A 21,624-nucleotide genomic window follows, 5' to 3' on the forward strand; every position below is an offset into this window, starting at 1 on the left:
AGCAAAGGAAAACCAACAAATAAAGAGAAGAGATAAAAGGTAAAATAAAAGGCAAATAAGTGAAAACGGTAAAAGGAAAAGAGAAGGTGGTCTGAAAGAGTATTGAGGGGGCTGTGCTAGTGAAATGGAGAAGGTAATACTGTATGTAGGTGGATGGATGTAGGGGATAGTCAGAAAGGGGTGTGTGAGATGTGGGTTAGTGTATAGTGGGCCTGGTTCATTAAGGAACACAAAGTGAACGTAATGTGTATTTTTTTAAAAAAAAAACCACAGAAAATGCAAACTGGAACACTCGTGTTCAACAAGAAGAGGAAGAGCTAAAGGTCTTTTCCTTTTAGTACTTCAATAAGAGATCGGGGTCTCTACCTATAGCAGCAGGTGGGATTCCAGTTGTTTTTAGACTGTGCGCTGTCACTTTATGTTTTTGAATATATATATATATATTCATATTCAATGTGTGAAGTCCAATCAGAATGCACAGACAAAAGATTAAAGTATTAACCGCATTGACATCTGCTTAATCATTAATAAACAAAAACATTTTAAAAAATAAGTTTTTTTTGTCAGTTTCTTTTACATGAAATACACATATCAGGAAGTCATTTAAGCCTACTGTACATATAATGCAGGTTGCAAACACGTCCGTTTTCACTAATAGAACGGCACTTACATCTGCCTTGTATCTGGTACAAGTTATAGGGCTGACAATCACGTACCTGAGAGATGCCCAGAGCCTGAATCGGACGGATGTGCGTGCGTTCAGCCTTGGCTCACCCTTACTGTACAATGACTACGTTCCTTCCCCTCCCCATTTTTCCCGTCAAATTGTAGGCTGACGGAATTGTCCTTTGCGTTCGATGATGATTTGCACTGGCGTACAGTCCGTTCCTGGGCATGCGCAGAGCAATTTTCACGTAAAACATGCAATGTATCGCTATTTACGTTCCTTCATGAATCGGGCCCAGTATCTATGAAGTCAGAGTGATAGGTGAAGTCAATTTAAACAAAGGTAGTGGATATGTCAGTTATGGAGTGCAAAGAAAGTTTCATTTTGTTTTTGTTTTTTTACAGTCTTGCTCATTAACATATAATTTACAATTTTATTTTTGTTACATTTTTACAAACTCGCTTTGATAACGGCCTGTGTGGTGATGCCCTGCACAGGAATCACTTCTGTATTTTATTTGCTAACTGTATATTAACAAAAGAACTAAACTTCGACATTAGTTTTCTGTATGTAAGATCTGCATTAGATTTCTGTCTGTATGTGTCAGGTGATCATAAATGTATCCCTCTATCTCTCTCAAGCATTTCTTGGAAGCAACTCTATACATATTTAATATATTTCTATGTATTATGTATTCTCTAGCAGTGACCAAGAGTCATACATTTTAAGCAGTTTAAGATAACACGCTAGCACTAGGTCGTGTACATATTTGGGACCCCCTCCCCATCCACCCGCTGAAGCGAGATGCCCGTTACCGCTGTAAGTGTCAAGCTATACATCAGCATGGCAGAAACATTTCCATAGGCTAATCTACAGCTTGCCTAGAAATAGACTGAATTCCTCTTGGACTCATGTATGTGGACTAAAGAGAGTTGTCAACCTCATATTTCGAAAGACTGAAAAGTTTTGGGGTTTTTTGTTATTTATTTTTTTTATAAAAAAAAAAGAATGTGTCAAGTCTCAGACACCAACACCTGGAGTTACTGTCATGAAAATCCCTCAGACATAGCCTCTTTACTGGGAGAAAGACACTACATTTACATTATAGATGCAGTTCCTCAAGGCAAAAAAGCTGGAACGCAGCAGCTGTGCTCATTGGAATGCAGCCGCGGAGAGCTGCACTCTATACGACTTACTATGAAGTTCCAGGGCTACTAAACTTGAAATACAAGTTGATGCAATATATTAAGGCATGTTGCAAAACTCACTAATCTATATGTAAAAGTCCCCATATCAGCAAAATTGAAGGTATTTGAAATGGCATTTACTGTTTATAATTAGCTTAATGCAAGGACATATGGTTTGCACTCTTACATAAGTGATTTAATGCTTTGTCTTCCATATCTTTAAAGGCTAGTACAATAAGTTTATATAGTATGAAAAGGAATCTTATAACAGATGTATATGTCAAAGGTCCCATAAAATTACCATAACTGCTAACTTTCCCTGATATCCCAGGAATGTCCCAGATATTGAGGATTGGTTCCTGGAAATGTTTATCTCTGCTTCTAAATGTTAACCAATTGCCCAGTCCATGACCGTTATGTAATGTCATCTACACACGGGCGTCAATGTGAGTTTGAAGCAAGTGCAATGGAACGCGTGCACTAAGGCGTAACCAAGCGCACGCATTTCGGAGGTGTTTAAAGTGCCCACGTGTGCTTTCCAGACACCAAGATATATTTCAAATGTGTAACGAATGATTGACAAACGCAAAAAAGATGATCCCAGAGTGTACGAGCCATTAGGGAATTTAAAGCTCCCTGTCACGGGGTACAGTTGTGAAATTTGGACCCCCCAGATCTGACTAGTTTGGCACTACTCTACCCAAAGGCGTGGAGTCAGGACAGGTTGTCTTCGCCATTAACGCCTGCAAGGAGATATAGACTTTGCAGCCCCTGCCCCGTAGGTCGCGGCCCTCTGGGTGAGCACTAGACAGACCCACAAGGAGAGTAGAGAATAGATAGCTGGTTGTTAGTGGTAGCTCGGAACTGTGGGCTCTACATAAGGAAATTACACTAACAGCCGATTTGTAGAGTCACTGGAACATTGTGCATTCCAATACAATATAACAGCAGAAAGGTAGGAGGAGCACAGGGAGCCAAGTCCACAATGTACATGGAAGTGAGCACAAAGAATACCCAAATAATTATGAGGAGCCAATGGGAAGGGGCCGGAGAAGTGTGAAATAGACGAACGGATCTGCGCATGCGCAGACCCACAGGCAAGATAGCGCCCACCATTGGGAGGACGCGGTGCCAAGGGGATTGACTGTGTGTTTTGCCGGCCAGAAGATCGTAGGAACTTTATATTCCACAACACTTGGAGCATAATAATGTTCCTACTATTAGTCTAAGCATATTAAATGTCATTGAGAATAAGTAAAAATGCGCTATTATTGCAGAGGTCATGTCATGCAGTGTCCTACGTCTATAGGTGGGAAATTTTGTACGCAGGCAGGAGTCAACGCTAAGTTTTGTATACTTGGGGCTAGATTTACTAAGCTGCGGGTTTGAAAAAGTGGGGATGTTGCCTATAGCAACCAATCAGATTCTAGCTGTCATTTTGTAGAAGGTACTAAATAAATGAAAGCTAGAATCTGATTGGTTGCTATAGGCAACATCCCCACTTTTTCAAACCCGCAGCTTAGTAAATCTGGCCCTTGACGTTTTCAAATCAGGTATTCACTACAGTGCGCATTCACTGTGCTGGTTTACAGTATCTGAAGGTCTACATCATCTTCGAACTGAATGTGAACACAACTTGAATTTCTAAAGGTACGCGTAACTTGTACGCACGTCCGTCCATATTCAAATACAAGTGCACCTCATTAATACCTTCATAGATTCATTGCATTCATAGGCGTAAAATCCATTTCTAAACACGCACAAAGCAATTTCACGGAAGATAGGGCACACAAACGAAACTTAATCAGGCCCTAAATGTCTAACTGACAGTTCAACCAATATGTAATAAAAATCCACCCTCTAATGCCGATCTATCCCTGTCCTTTTTTTAAAATGTAGAAACAACCATTCTACATATCCATTCTGGATAGTTATTTATAAATGGCCTTTAAGAGAGTGTACACTTATTGCTGTATGCCGGAGTCAATGGCAGCCTGGGGGTTTAATCTTGGAACTAGGAAATCTTTAATCAGTTCTTGGCTCCATGATAGCAGCTCAGCACTATATACTTCTAATGCCGAGGTCATAGACGGGAACATCCTGAGATGACACATTGTGATATCACTGTGTCATTTCTTTACGTGACCTTTTCAAGTTTGTTTAAGAAAAGAATAGTGTAAAATAAAAAGCAAACAATAAATTTGTTATATAAAACCATACAAAGAGAAGAACACTGAAGATTATTTTATACCATTTGGAAATGAAACATTTCTGCTTTGTCCATGATAGAAATTGGTTGTGATAATAGTAGCCCCCAGGCCTGAAGGCTTTCACTCACACGGGCCAAAAAATCAATGGCAAAAGAACCCTTGGGAATGTGTTGTTTTTTCTTGTTTTCATTAGAGCCAATTTTCCACCTAATTTGTAAATTGACTGTAACTTAGTGCTTTGGACGTTGTCTGTTTGCTTGGTGTTGCCATGGCAACCTTCTCCACCATCTTTAATTTGTTTCATGCAGAACTAGTGAAAAGATTTATTACTGTGCAAGCATGCTGTTTAAGCTCCTATTTTAAATGGTTTAGATGTTAATGTATACTACTTGCAATATTTTATTACAAATGTGGCTCTTGATGTCATGGCAGGCTTTTATTTTACATCAACAGGTGCCTGATGTCTAACTTTCCTATACTAGATATTCTGATTTTCTGAAGCAGCTGTAGAGGAGAAACTGAACTTTCCATTCAGACATAATAGCTCTCTGCAGTTTCCCTTGTACCCCCAACACGTGAGGAATTCCAGATTTATAATGATGTCTCTACATACCCTTATTATACATGTATGTACCCCTTTTGTTACATATGAAGATATGAGAAGCCAGAGAGGAGTTCAGTTCAACTGACTTCTAAAAATCTTTTTACATCTCAGTAGGGAATATATTATTCCCTATAATACAAGTTTCAGTTTGAAACACAGCAATAAAGTGGTCCTCATATCCAAGTGTATTTTACCTCTCGTGATAGTTATGCACATTGTGGATAGTTATGCACATTGTGGATAGTTAGGCACATTGTGGATAGTTAGGCACATCGTGGATAGTTAGGCACATTGTGGATAGTTATGCTCATCGTGGATAGTTAGGCACATCGTGGATAGTTAGGCACATTGTGGATAGTTATGGTCATCGTGGATAGTTAGGCACATCGTGGATAGTTAGGCACATCGTGGATAGTTATGGTCATCGTGGATAGTTATGGTCATCGTGGATAGTTAGGCACATCGTGGATAGTTAGGCACATCGTGGATAGTTAGGCACATCGTGGATAGTTATGCACATCGTGGATAGTTAGGCACATCGTGGATAGTTAGGCACATCGTGGATAGTTAGGCTCATCGTGGATAGTTGGGCACATCGTGGATAGTTAAGCTCATCGTGGATAGTTAGGCTCATCGTGGATAGTTATGCACATCGTGGATAGTTATGCACATCGTGGAACCCTGTCAAATTCACTGCTCTCCATATATAAGTGACAAAATATATATTAGTATTAGTTATTATTATTAACTTTTATTTTTATGGCGCCACAAAGGGCCCGACGCACCATACAGAGAGCATAGGATGAAGCAGAGCATGGCATATCGGGTAAGTTGGAGAGTACCTTCTGGGAGGTGGTAATACTGCCGGTGCACCCTGGAGCTGTGCACAAGGAAGTCTGCCACCTGATCCAATTCTGTGTTCTTTAGGTTGAGGACCTTTGAAAGATTGGTAACTTGCTTTCGAATCTTTGTGGAAGACAGTGAGTGGGGGAACTCGGGCAATCGGATCCTCTGAAGGGTGACAAGTCTGCTGGTCTGGCAAACATGTAGACCTTTTGAGTATCCACTTCAAAATCTTCACGCTTCTCTGCAAGAAGTTCCATTGCGCCCTGCATTGCTGGTGTCAGCAAGATCGGAGCTTTTTTCCTTCGTTTTCCCTGGATTTCAATCAGTGTGAAGTGCCAGCAGAGCTTCCTCTCAAGCTACATTTTTGTGGAGGTCCGAAGTATCTCTTGAGGAGAAGGTAGTCAACAGCATCTTGGAAAATTTCCCCTTCCCTTCTTCGATTGAACAAGACCACCTGTGCCAGGGTGACTTTTGCAAGCAGTGTCCAGTTGTTAGGCATAGGCTCATAGATAAACTGCTTCAGTACTCTTGCTGTCTTTCATCGAGATAAAGGTAAAGTAGGAGCTGAGGCATGTTCCACTTTCAACTCCTTAAGAGTTTTCAAGGCAGCCGATGAGATCAACTTGTTCCATCTTGCCTCATAGATCTTCCTGAAACTGCATGCATTTGTCAACCACAACAGTGCACCCCTCCATCATTGCTCGACAATCCACAATCCTCTAAATCTTTTGCAAGCCATGCCAACCTTTAGTGACAGCGAAGGTGTCTTGAATGTCTCCTCGTCATAGCCAGCTACCAACTTCACAGCATCTGTTTCATGCAGAAAGTTTGATAGGATGGTAAAGTCCTCCTTCCTCTCCAAAAGGGGTAGCTTTTCTGGCCTGTACCAGTAGCCTGCCCATTAAGCTTCTGACGGATGCACTCGTGTTTGCCAACATCTGAACCAAGCTGGTTGAAGAGATGCTGCCTCATCTGCATGATGCATTGGTCATTTTTAATAAGAGTGAGAAAAATTTAATCTAGGGTCTTTTCGCTCAAGAGCTTCCAAAGCCACCACTGATGTCAAGTGGAACAGGCTGAGCAAAGGCGCACAGAGACTGGACTCTGTTTTTCCAGGTTTGGGTTTGTTGCCCCTTTGATTTAGCTCACATCTCTGTCTGTGTTGCTGCAGGTATTTTCTTGCAAACAAATCATGACAGGCTGCACAGTGAATAAAGTCTTTGGCAACCATCTCTTTGGAAGTTTGCATGGTATCAGAACGCCGCGTCCTGTCCCTGTTATCACCTCAACGTTGTGTGCAAAGTTGCCTATGTTCCGAAGATGTGCAAATTGCATGCACTCTTCTTTCAAGTGCTTGGGAAATTTTGTGACCCAGGCTACTCCAGTTTCCTTATGGTGAACATGCTCTGTTTGCCGGGTAACTTTTGACAGAGCTTCTCACAGTACATAGATAGATAGATAGATAGATAGATAGATAGATAGATATGAGATAGATAGATATGAGATAGATGGAGATAGATAGATATGATAGATAGATAGATAGATAGATAGATAGATAGATAGATAGATAGATAGATAGATAGATAGATATGAGATAGATAGATACACAGATCAGAGATAGATAGATAGATAGATAGATACACAGATCAGAGACAGATAGATAGATAGACAGAAGATAGATATATATGAGATAGATAGATAGACATGAGATACATGAATAGATAGATACTTAGATAGACAGATAGACAGATAGATACACAGATCAGAGACAGATAGATACATAGATAGATATTTAGAGAGATAGATAGATAGAAAGTAAGTAGATAGATATATATGGGATAGATAGATAGATAGATAGATAGATAGATATGAGATACATGGATAGATAGATAGATATGAGATACATGGATAGATAGATAGATAGATAGATAGATAGATAGATATGAGATACATGGATAGATAGATACTTAGATAGATAGATAAATTAGATAGCTAGATATGAGACAGAAAAACAGATAGATGTATAGATAAATCCAGCACTTGATAACTGTGCACTAGACTTCCTTTAAGAAAGTAATCATAATAATCAAAACTATTTTTACAAGTATATCTTAGTTCAAGCATATTGGCTAACTCTGGAATTTAATTAGAAAAACAGTATGTTAAGCCACAATAGGAAGTGGTATATTGGGCAACATGTTGGAATGGGGTTTTGCACATAGACTAAAATATAACTGCTGATTCTATGGTCTTTTTCTGCACTTACTGGTTTCTCATAACTACCTGTTTTTTTGGGATGGTGGGAAACTGCATAAATTTTTTCCCCACAAACACAGCATTATTCACCCTGTAATAGAACCATTTATCTGAAAAGTGATTCAAATACATATTACATAACTGGATTGCTGTAATAAGGAGGATATTTCTCTTTTCATTATTTTTGAGCTATTTAAAAAAAAAAAAAGTAATCTTTCCGGATGTCGTATTGTTTTGGCACCGAGATATCCCATTGTTTTTACAAGTATGAAAATGCCTCGGCTATAAATCACAACATTTACAACTATTCTTGTAATAGAGAGGTCAATTATTTGTGGATACATTTCTGCATTGTTGTAATTGTGGGTAACAGTCGAGATCTCTGCTATGTATTTTTTACTAGGTGCTGGGTGTATTTTGTCAATGGAGATCTGACTTAAGCTGATATCAAAATTCCATGTAAAAAAATACCACCACAAATATCAAAGTTTTTACTATTATTAAAAAACCCCCTCCGATCTGGGCCTAGGATTGCCTCAGATATCGCCCGGTGCCTCGGGGCGAAGTTGAGGGGCTCTAACAAAGAGACAGATACGGTACAGATTTTTTTAATAACAGGTTATGAGCCATCACTTACATTACATTAAACTACATATAACATAAATACTACACTATATAGCAAAGGCAGGTGTTGAAAATTATGACTGATGAGCCGGGGACCTTATATACCATGGAATCTAAACAAATATAAAGTAAGGTGCACTCGAGGAACAAATCAAATCTAGTCCTCTAGTCTTCAAACCTTCAAGCATTCTCTGAAAACCCACCTCTTCAGACAAGCTTATAGTATTCCTCAACCAACATCTTAATCTCCCTAGGTTACCCTATTACCACCCTCTACACAGCTAACACAAGACAACAACCCTCTGACCAACATTGCTGTGTGACTGATCACACAGCCCACTCAATACTTTTTACCTTTGCATTCTAACTGGTCCAATGTGCAATATGATGTAACACGTGCTCTTGTGTTTCAAACTCCCATTGTCCCATAGATTGTAAACTTGCAAGCAGGGCCCTCTTACCTCTCTGTTTGTATGTATTACCCAGTATTGTTTTATTAATGTGTGTTCTCAATTGTAATCTGCTGGCGCTATATAAATAAATGATGATGATGATGATGCGTGTCTGATTTGAGCAGAAGCAAACTCAGTTCAAATAATAAATGTCTATTGATGAAATCTTCAATATAGAGACTGACACAACAGTAAATGAAACAAAGTGTGTGTCTAGTACACTTTGTAAATAGTGATATAAAATCCTAGATATACGTACAGTCTACCAAGAATGACAATCATAAATGTAGGATCAATAAGCAGATGGTAGTGAAGAAATATAAAACGGTCTCACCCAAGAAATGGCACCTATAAATAGTGTTGATGTGCACACTCGAATATCGTTCTTCTATGTAGTGGCATGCGTATGTAGTGCTCCCCCTTAAATCTTGGTTTGATGGTACGAGGTAAGGGCATACAGGCTGCTAGGGAAAATCTTTCCCCTGTGAAGTTCCAACAGCTGGAATAGGTGTTTGTAGTCCCAATCAGGTGTGCTTCTGTTTGAACGGGTGGGGACAGGTTAAATAGCTTACTTAAAATAATTCTGATTTCCAAATGCACATATGATCCAATTTGACGCTCTAAGAAGACCTGCTTTTTCTAGACATGTAATAAAATTCATCCAACTGATATCTGACGCTTTTTTTTTTTCTCTGGGCTGACTTTTTCAAAGATCTACATATATTATGGAATCTGTCTGTTGTGTCATAGTTTAAAGCCACTATAGTTCACTGGACGCAATTTACTATTAATACACCTCAGAATAATCTTCATATATGGTGACCTGTACCTACAGGTGAAATGCACTCTCACACCTGTGATTATACACTGTGATAGCTAATTTGCTCTTTTACTTAGGGTTCCGGAAGGCTTTAGTTACATTGACCACTAATAGCATTATCTGTTACTCAATTCCATCATGTTAATGTTTTTGGTGAAGTAATATTACATTGCTGAATGTTATTTGAATTCTATTCATTTTGGGTAGCGAACACTGATAGAAATGAAGGTGCACTGGCAGGGGAAGGCACTAGGATATCGCTATTTCTGTACTAGCGCACTCAATGCAAGCTCTTCTTCCTCACAGGTCACAGTGTCTATAGATAAAGATATGTGAAAGGTCTGTCAGAGATGATGTAACCAGCATACCAGACTACTTGACTGCAAGGCTGGTGTCTGCTCATCACTGCTCCCAACGCAGCATGAACCATGAGACCTTCATAGGAAGAGAGGAGAGAGTTCTAGCTAACACAGCCCTGCACTGTAAATATAGCCTGGTGACAGGACTCATGATATGTGTGCCGCTCACTGGGATTGGAGATTAGGAGGGACAGCCATGGGTCCAATCTGAGCCCTATAGGCAGCCCATTAATCACTACAGTAATCCACAATTGCACTTTTAACATCCCCAACCTCACAGAAAACTACATAGAAAATAGTCACCTTGTAACACATCACGAAAGTTGGCACCCACCTATCACTGATGAAGTGGGTGGGGGGGGGGGGGTGATAAGGAAAAGCTGTGAAGAGATTCCCACTATGTATACTACTCTGCTAATATATAAATAAAATCTCTCTGCTAGCGTGGAAGAACATATGTACAGTAAAAGTGAGGGAAAATGAAATAAATTATTAGTTTTAAAATACATTTGTAAAACTTGTTTAGATCTTATATCTGTCCAGGCTTGCCTATTTAGAAACATTTTTCACAATTTGAACATATATATAAGCAATGCAGAGAAAATTATATACTTTCACTGTCTCATGTTGTCTCATGTAGTAACTCTGAGTAACCTGGCGAAGGAAGCCAAGGTTACTGATAGTTGAGATCCAAGAGCAAGTCAGGTGATGGTCAGAGACTGGCAGCGGTCCAGATAGAATTGTTAAAACTGGCAAAGATCTAGAGGGCAGGTGGCAGTCAAAGGCAGATTCCAAGAAACTGTCTTAAATCAAAAGAAATATCAAACACAACAAAGGTGTACATACATTAGGCGCCAATCTTTGAACGTAGCAGATATAAGGTACTTTTCTTCAGTATATCGACTGTCAGCTTTTTATACATTCTGTGGAGAACAAAGCGATATTCAAGCGAAGGGAGGAGGAAATAGAATATGGTATACATCTGAAGGCTCTTTGAAAGTGGAAACACTGTAAGCATATGTCCATTGGGGTCAAGGTGTCATAGAAGATTCACAAATCCGCTGTTTGTTTGATTTGGTGTTTGTTACATCATTGAACCACATGGTGTTGGAACATAGCCTTCATGGTTAAACACTGCGGACTTTGTGTGATTGAAACATGTTACACTATGTGATGTTCTTTTGAGTTTTAGCTAAAAGAACATGTTTGCTGACATTCGATATACTGAAGAAAAGTACCTTATATCTGCTACATTCAAAGATTGGCGCCTAATGTATGTACACCTTTGTCGTGTTTGACATTGTTAGTTAATTGTAGAAAAGAGGGAACCCTTTCAAGTGTGTACATATTGGGAGGTAGATCTCAGGAGCGCTGATAGTACTCAATCTACATTGAAATATTTAAATCAAAAGGAAGGTATCAGACAAAGATCCAATAAATCTGGGTCACTCACAACAGAGAATAACAGTAGTAAGCACAGAGTTCAGCATACTGGGTCAGACTAAACTATCAACAGCACACAAAGTGAGGATAGAGAACTTAATAAAGGATGAGGAGCCGATAGGAGAAGCCTACAGATTAACTCCTTTGATTACAAAATCAGTGAACAGGAGTTTGCTAGCTGTTTGCGGAGATAATTGGGGTAAGGCTGGTGTTACTTAGTAACTTGAACAAGCTTAAAGTCTATAGGAAAATAGGAGTCCGGCCAGATGGAGAAAGGTCTGGAGAGGATAAATACATTTGGGCGTCATTCGCATGATACCGAGGTGATACTGAAACCCAAAGGAACATATTCGTTTTTCAAGAGAACTGGTATAGAAAAGAGAATGGTCAGATAGGAGGAGAAACAGGATAGGATAGAGTCCTGAGGACCAAGGGAAAGCAGCATTTGACTAAAGAGTTTCCAAAAGGTTGTGTGAGGAAAGGAAGTGTGTGCAAGCCTATGAAGGGCATAGGAGATGAGATATGGGATCGTAATCTGAGAGAATATCTGGGTCAGATTTTTTTTTCAGAAAAGGAGTAATTAAAGTATGTTTGAATCATGATGGAAAGATGCCAATGAATGGGAAGACATTACAGCTGTTAGTTAAGGTTCAGATGAGCACAGGAGACAGCAAATGGATGATTTTTTTAGGGAGAGAGTTGAGAGGACAGTTAGCAGACTGTAGGATAAGACAAGAAACTTGTGGGTTCAAATGAAGAGAAGGTATCAGAGGATGCAGGAAATGCATTGAGCAGGATGCTGCTCAAGGAAGAGTATATCATTTCATAATGGATCGTGACCAGGGGAGGGCTGGCAAATTTTAGCCCGGGGAATAAGACTCGACTCAGCAGTCTATTAGGAAAATTTTAAAGAAAAAAAAAACACAGATGGCCCAGTGAACCAGCCCAAAGCAGCCCACTATAGGACCGGCCCAGGGGGCAGATGCCCCTCTGGCCCCAAGCCCAGCCAGCCCCTAATCCTGACAATCTTGTCCTTAAAGTAGGAAGCAGTGATGTGTTGAGTATTTCCACAAGGGTTTGTTTGTGATGGTTAAGAAGAGATTTAAATGCATTCAAGAGATATTTCAGGTTAGAAGCCTGAGTCAAAACTGAAAGTATATTTGTCTGGAGGTGTGGGATAAGTGGAGACCACTGTGTGAAAGGGCTGCAGTTAAGGCACTTCCTGATCGTGTGATCCACGTTTTTATTATAGCCGGAATATTGAAGTTGTTTGAAAAGAAAAGACCATGGATTGAGAAAGAGTGACAGCAGAAAAGTGGTATGTTTGAGTCAGTGGAGCATCCAGAGGAGGGCAATTGGGGTGATCGCCCCCCAATCGCAGGGAGAGGATCCTTCCTGGCCTCTTTGCTTGTGTTTCAAGCACATACACATGAGATGACTGCTCGTTAGAGCTAATATTTGAAATTCCCATGGTCCACAGTGTTTGCCACTTTACATCTGGCAGTCACAACAGAAACCACTGTGCAACATTAGAAGATGTGAAGCCACTCTATTTCCTCAATCTGACATCACTGGTGACTAATGTCTCAATCTAATTATAGAAAACATCCAGATAAACAGCGCTAAATTGTACCCAAAGGACTCTTGAAATTTACAAAAACAACAAAAAATTGAGATATATAGAATATAAAAATGCAATAAAAATGTCCAAGTTGCACAATAACCATCTGTGTTCAATTCTTCATATATAATTCCTTAAATGCTGGATATGCAATGGTAATTCATTCATGGAACAGAAATAATAATATTGAGAGCTTCCACCCGACCGTCACCTTAGTATAATCGTAAGAAATAAATTCCTACCGGAAGTTGTAGATTAATGGGCACGTAACGGGTTCTTTTGTCTCTCTCCTCTGAGCACGATATCCTGCTAATTCATGTTTCCCCAGAAGATGTAAAATGATGGGCATGTAGCAGGTTCTCTTGTCGCTCTCCTCTGTTTACTCTTGAATACGATATCCTGCTAGTTTATATTTCCCCTCCGATCATAGCAGAATTAGACTTGGTTAGGGCACTTCCATATATTTGTCCAGGACAGAAGGATTTAGAAGCACGGACCACTTTTTGTGATTCCTTCAGCTGAAGGAATCAGCACAATTAACACATTAACACAATCTTCAATAACAATATTACACGAACATAAAACAATTTAGCATAAATGATACAATGAACTATCAAGTTTCCTTTGCTCTGAATGTATTGCGCTGTTTTATAAATCTATAATACTACTTTCCTCATGTACTTGTGTGTATCCTAGATTCCATTACAATTTTCAATACAACTCCCGTTCCGTACATTACTACAGCAATGCTTCCAGTATAAATCACTGCTTAATATTAAATCACTGTGCCATTAAATCATTGTGCTTCCATATATATCACCAACACTATATGGGGCATATTTAAGAAAAAACAGTATTGCACTATCGTGCACTTACTGTGTAATTTGGTCCAGAAAGTGTCCAACGCAAATTTATTAAAGTCCCATCGCACTGATGACTGATGAAAATGACTGCTTTTCACTTCAGATCGTTTTTGCGAGCAGTCACCATACAACAGTATGGTGACTGCTCCTGGCCGCAATCTAACAAGTCCCGAAAAAACTTTTTTTTCGGGAACTTGTCATGTTAATGTACGCCAGCTGAAGCTGGCGTACATCATCGTAATTGAAGAAATCTAATGCTGTCAGCTCTGCTCCGAAGAGCAGAGCTGTACAGCGCATGTGTGGAGGGATCACATGATCCCTCCCTGTTACTCAGCGCGCTCTCTCTGCAACTATCGTTGCAGAGACAGAGAGGGGATCTGTGTGCGCATGTCCAGTTCTTGGAACTGGACATGCGCAATTGAAGAGTGAAGAGAAGACCCGGAGACAGCGCTTCCGAAGAGGGGGGTAAGTATGATTTTTTTTATCACTGAAACAGCAGTTTTTCGGAACTGCTGTTTCTGTGCAGGGCTGTACATAAATGTGAGAAATAGTTCAATCCTTATCATTGCGATAAGGATTGAAAACTACTTTTCACTTTATGTGAATATTGATAAATGTGCCCCTATATCTCATATATGCATCACAAACCCCATAAATCGATATGCTCCATGTATATCACAAACTCCATAGACTCCCATGTTTATCTCACAATCTCCACAGTCTATTATCCTATATGCATCCTTATTATCCTATATATTATACTCACATATACCCAGTGCTTTTATTGTAAGAAAAAAGTTGCCGGAACTCACATCACGTAGTCAATCACTGTACACACACCCACATACGTCAGTTGTGTAACGAAACATAACGGTCGCCGCCCACAGTAAGCTCTCAGCGAGCAACCACACGACCAATCACAAGCTGAGCAGCGCCACAAGCTGAGAAGCGCCATCACAACCAGCGCGGAGGAAGCACGCAAGCATTGGACTCAACACACAAGCAGCCCGCATGCACCGTTTTAATGATTTTGCCGCCGACCTGCTACTCTCCACAGGGCGATTCAAGTCCACGTGGACCAAACATCAAATGTTCAAAAGTTACTTTTAAAATTTGGAAAATCCATTGAAAAAAGGCGCCGGAACTCAGTTGTGGTGATTTCTATGACAAAAAAAAGCACTGCATATAACTATATGTATTACAGCACAGTCTGCATACAGATATTTATATAGCTGTATGGTGTCACAGTGTGTCCCCGTATGCTGTATGCTGTCCCCATATCCCCATAGTGTTTCCCATAAGGGTAAAGAACAGATGGAGAAGAGGGGGGAGTAGGGAAAGATGGGAAGGGAAATACTTGTTGAATTTGCTGTATCCAGGATGGTAAAGACCTGTGGAGGGCAGAGTCTGGGCTTATATTGACTTCCCGATATCCGTATCATCCACATGTGTACAATGGCATCATTGCCTACTAGTGAACACGCTATTTGTCAGCCTGGTGTGATAACGTCGTCACATCTGGTCTGCTATATCCATTGTGTATGTGCTGTTCCTCCTTCCTCTCCTTGAGAAAGATATCTCCACAATTTTGGCCCCAAAATCAGATAGATGGCTATTATTAATGAAATTGCTTGAATGTTGGAACATACATTCGGAAAATGATTGCTATCAAGCTGTCCATGTAGTTATCCAGGGGTGCACGCAGGATTTTTAAGAAGCGTCCACGGCGGTGCTGTATACAATACACCACCGCCGCGGACGATTCTTTGACAGCGCCGCGGCTGCTATATAGTACAGTGCCGCTATGTAGGGGAACTTCTTTAGCGGAGGGGAGAGGTTTCTGTGCCCCTGTTATCCTCCAGTTAAGCCAGAAGTGAACACAAACATGAGCACCAAAATTAGACAGTGACGTTGTTGCTTGGTGCTGCTGGATTGACTGACAAACATGTGTGACCAGGGTACGATGCACAGCAAACCCAAGCCACGGATGGTGCAGTGGTTAGCATTGCTGCCTCACAGCGCTCAAACCATGGTCCCCATCTGTGTGAATTAATAGGAGGAGGTTGATATATACTTTTATTTTCTCCTCTATATTCTGAAATAAATAGAGCAACATTTTAGCCCACATCCAATAATAATTGGAGTTCTTAAGTTGGATTCCCAGACATCATAAGGTTTGGGACGTCCTTGACCTGATCATTTAAATTTAGAAGGGGAGGAAAATGGGAATCCACAAATAATGCAATATTTTCATTCTGAAATAATTATTTAAAAAACAAACATTTCCACACATTCACTAGACCTTGAAGTTATTTTTTGTTTTCCTGGGTGTGCTACTTTGCTTTATGTAGTGTTGCTGTTTTTATCGTCTGCCAACATGATAGATGGAATTCTTGGTGAATTGCTAATGATTTATGAGCAGAGGATGTACTCTGTTCATCTGAGTCACAATGCAGACTTCCTAAACTGCTTGTGCGATACATTTCACTGGACATCAAAACACATATGAATGTGCAATCTTTTTAAAATAATAACCTAGGAATAACACAGTGTCTGACATAGCTGCAGAATCTCGTGACTGCATTTTCATATATTTCATTATTTTACATCTAAGGAAAATAAAAATACTACTTTTATTATTTATGAAAAGTGTTTGGGAATATTAACATATTATGGCGTGATGATGGGCTGTATGAAAATACACATTTAAAGCCCATTGGTGGAATTTGATTTTGATTTTGTAGGGTTGTGGCAGATGTGTATTTACTGTTTGGCTAACTCAGAGTTGAATGGACACCCTGGTATTCATCACAGACTCTGGCAATTGAGCTTGGCATTTGCCACAACGTACCCGCAGATCGTAGTCCACATTCTTTACCCACGAGACAGCAGTTGACAAAAATACTAGATACTGTACACAGTGTTTCAGGGGGCGTAGTACCTATTAACGGTACTGACTACCCCGACAGAGAAGACAACGACATGAGGAGTCCGATTCAATAGTGCACCGACCTGAAAAAAACTACTTACCGGAATGCAGATTACTTCATCTCACAACTTGCTCTGTTGCCAACTGGAGAAAATGATGTCATCACCAACCGCGACTTGGCTTAAAGCGGCGATGGACGGACCCGTCTGTCATTTATGTCATGCAAGTACTATTTTAGTACTATTTTGAGGTGCCTTTGACGCTGGGATGCAGGCTTAAATGTTTTGCTCAAAATATGAACTAATAACTCATGTTTTCATTATGCTAGACACACACAGATATGCAGTGTTAAGGATAAGCGCTGACAACAGCTGACTTTTTGGTTTTGTATACATATATGGGCATTTATATTGCCATGAAGCTGGTACCATATACAATATGGGATATACCGAGTTCAGGCTTATTTTTTTTCTGTCAGTACACAGTGCCTGAGAGTGGCAGCGGTATCCTGGTGCTGACTTACCAGGGCAGGTATTAATAATGTAAGAGGGAGCATGGTTGTTATGGCATGATGAGGCTATATGGTATGGGGCTTTATATGGTAATGCAGTTGTATAGTACAGACATGCTGTATGTTGTGGTGGCTATATACCTGCATATGGTAGACATTGGAACTATATACACTGGTTATGCATATGCATTGTATCTACTGGCCATAAGGTTGCAAGAGGTTTACCTTATCTTGCTGTACCAAGAAAGTGAAGTGCTCACTTTTTCCCATGGTTAATTGCCCTTCACTAAATACTATGTTTGTTTTTCTGTAGTACAGGGCACCCTAATGTGTCCTTGTTATAAGCAAACTCTGCTGTAGGTAAGCTGTCCGTCCAATTATCCTGAAAATAAATAAAAACATTGGGGTAGTGTTCCAAAGTTTGGTTGGTGTATTTCGGTTTGCCCATTAGATTTTGGGGGAAAGGCTGAAGATAAATGTAAGCTTATTACCAGTGTTGAGCAAAAACCTTTTAGAACCTTGAAGTAACTTGAATTACTCAATCAAAAACCACTTCATCCGGGATGCCATAGAAACTGAACACTTATTGGATCACCAAAGAAACTGTTTGTTCCGCAGTAGGGAGACTGTTAGAGGGAAAGAAAAGTGAGCTATTTGAGTAAGACAATCTAATCTACTAGAATAGCATTTTTTCCTCTGGAATTTGGAAGCTTAACAACAAGGTCCATGGAAATGGACCCCAATGTTGTGAAGTATAGGGAGGGGATGAAACTCAGGAAGAAATGAAGAGTCTTCTTTTGAGCTTAAGTAGCACAGGAATTCATTAGTTCAGGGCATGCTGATGGAATTATAGCCACAAAAAGAAAAGGAACAGTAGTTCCAGAGTCTTACGGACAAAATCTTGGTTGATCTGACAAACTCCAAGTTCCGAAGATCTGTCAGAAATTTTACAAGAAGAAGCTCTCCTTCAACAAGATGTCTCTGTTCATAGAGAGCATATTTTATGAGGAAAAAGTCTTTGTTTCATATATCAAAGTTTATTTCTGCTGAGGACATCTGGGGGTAAATGTATGAACCTCCGGATTCTTCAACTCCGGCGAGTTCAGCGTCTTCAACGCTTAAATTTAAAGCGGCGCTGCCTTGTAAAGGGAAACTTCCCTTTACAAGGCAGCGCCGCTTTAAATTTAAGTGCTGAAGACGCTAAACTCGCCGGAGTTGAAGAATCCGGAGGTTCATACATTTACCCCCTGGTGGGAATTGCAGGCACAAGGATGTAATATCATTTTGGGCCAAGTCCTCTGGCTAAGGGCAGGTCCCACTGCAGAACCGGATTTATTTACTTTAACCGGAAATGTAAATTCTGATTAAGTCGGAGGATAGAAGCAATGGTTCTAGAAAATGTTTTCTTAAATCATCTTTATAAGTTGGTAAACCCCAATAAATCTCTGCATTCTCTGAATTTTAGTGATAACCTAGTGCTCCCTCTGATTGGCTACTTATTAAAACAAAGTTGAAGCCCGTTGGGTATTTAGAGATTCCTAGGAAAGTTCTCCCTAGAACTACAATTTAAAGAATATCTTGGTGGCCAACGAGTAAGGCAATGAGCCAGGAGCACAGAAGCCAAGGTTCGAAGGCCCTGCAGGTTCAGTTCCTAACACCACCTTACTTTCTACAGAACCAGCACACTTTTAGATTTGTTCTCATTTGCATATATATGACCCTTAGAATTAGAAAATGCTAACAGAAAATGAAGAGGCTATCTACCCAACTGGGGACCAATGGATGCATATAAATGTTCTTTCGGACTTACATGAAACCCAGCAGGATGTTTATATGTGTTCTGTCAAAATGGTTGTTAGGATACAGATCCTATGCTGTTACAGAAAACTGATTCAGTTTTTATTATTATTATTACCATTTATTTATATAGCGCCACTAATTCTGCAGCGCTGTATAGAGAACTCACTCACATCAGTCCCTGCCCCATTGGGGCTTACAGTCTAAATTCCCTATCACACACACACACAGACTAGGGTCAATTTGTTAGCAGCCAATTAAGCTACCAGTATGTTTTTTTATGGTCGGGAATTGAACTCATGACCCCAGTGCTGTAAGGCAGAAGTGCTAACCACTTAGCCACCGTGCTGCCCATATAATAAGAAGATCGTAGTTTCCAATCTGAATGTTGTGTTTGCAGATATGGAAGTTACATACAACACTAGTAGGGAAACATTAACCAATAACATCACTGTGATTTCACATGAACTGTCTCCCGCTAACAAGGGCTAAGTCAGGGCAGGGGAGAGGCAATTAAGTTCTCTCTTGTAAAAAATAATAAAGCCAATTAGGGAATTAAATTAATGAAAACAACGCTCTTAACAACATACTCAGGGAGGAAAAATTGGGAAGCAGCCAGAAAACCTAAAATATGGTTTAAAAAAAGTCAATTTAATAAACTAGGAATTCAGCGCTCAAGGCAAGGGATACACATAACGGAAAAATGGGCGACTGAATGTATTAGAACTCAAAGTGCAACTCTCAAGTACAAATTTACTTACTTGTAGCAAAATAATAAAATATGCCAATATAAAAGCAACATTTAAGAATAAAAACAACATTGAATCAAATAAATAACTAAATATAAATTGTACCAGTGTAACCGGAATGATAACAGAAGCTGGTCTATCTGATCACAGACACAAACTACGATCTGATACGGATCAATCAAACTCTATAAGGCACAGCGTGTAAAGAGGAAGTGCTACTGATTGAGTGGAGTATTTGTGGAACAAGTATGCATGGATGACGGTTGAAAATGATATAAGTCCTCTGGTTCTTTTGAAGCCGTGTTATCTTGTCTGCAGACTCAAACTTTCTTTGTTGAGAAAGTCTTTTATTATCGATGTAGCAAAACAACTGAGATTGACAGGCATTGTACTTCTATCACTTGTGCTGGACTGGATAACTTATTGTGTGAAATATAAATAAATATAAAAGATGAAATATATCATATGATGTCACAAATCATCTGATCTTCCTGGCTGTCATAGCCATGAAGATGTTGCAAATATATAAAAAAAACAGAATACATCATGAGTAACTGTTGGCAGCATGAGTGGCTTTCTAGCAGAGGTTGCATACAGTCAAGTAATTTATAATATATTGGGCAGCATCCTGCAATATTGCATACACAAATTAAATGCTTGTCTTGGGGAAATTCAGGGCTAGAACAGCTAGACAGTGTTGGTGACCACAAAGCTCTGGTTCTTATGGTATTCACCCATGGATTCTTAGGAGACTCGGTAGTAAAATTATTTCTTATTTTAAAAAGATTCCTTATCCTCTAGAAGAGCGGTCAATGTCTGACAAATTGTATTCCAATTTTCATGGCATGAATTAAACAGAGAAATTAAAAAACAACTGACAATTACAGGTCAACAAGTTTAGCCTCAAACATAAGTAAACTACTTAAAGTTAAGGACCTCACTTCAGGAGACTAGGGGATACTTTAGATGGGTGGTAATAGGAGGATATTTTGCAGGGAACCAGGTAATCAAAATAGTTCTAGAATACTTTATAGATGGTATTATACCCCTGTTTTGACTTTGATTTACATGCAATATTCCCCACATCCTCAGTGCATTATTGGAGGAAAATTGGTACTATAGGAACTATAACTTATATTTAGTGGCAGTGACCTCTAAAACAACCATTTTAAAATTCAGTAATCCATATGATGAAGTCTATCACAGATACTATTTTCCCATTATCTCTGATAACCTGTCTCCTAACCATTCCTATATCTTGACCAGCTCCTCTGTTTGTACCTGACCTTGCACCAGTGCATTATTTGTATTCTGAAGTTTGTCTTTCATCATACAAATCTTCTGGGCTCTCTGCTGTGTTCATATTGGACTCTTGATATCTGGTGGCATCATTCAAGTCTGTTTCTGTTTGCCTCCTGGCTTCTGTCTTCTGGTCTGCATCTACAAGTTATTGTCACTTACCGGACTGTGAGTGCTACTTCCAAGGTAGCTAGGAACCGTGTCCGTCCATTATTATGAGGTACTGCGCATGTGCAGTCCCTTTTAACCTTCAGTTCTGTTCCTTTAACTTAATTGGCTGATCAGGCAACACTCCCTATATTAAGCACCTGTGGTCAATACCACGTTGCCTGATCTTGGAGTCTCATTCCTCATGAGTCTCTGAAGGTGTTCCAGTGCCTGCTCGTG

Source organism: Mixophyes fleayi, chromosome 7 (genome assembly GCF_038048845.1).
Source record: "Mixophyes fleayi isolate aMixFle1 chromosome 7, aMixFle1.hap1, whole genome shotgun sequence".
NCBI classification, from domain to species: Eukaryota; Metazoa; Chordata; class Amphibia; order Anura; family Limnodynastidae; genus Mixophyes; species Mixophyes fleayi.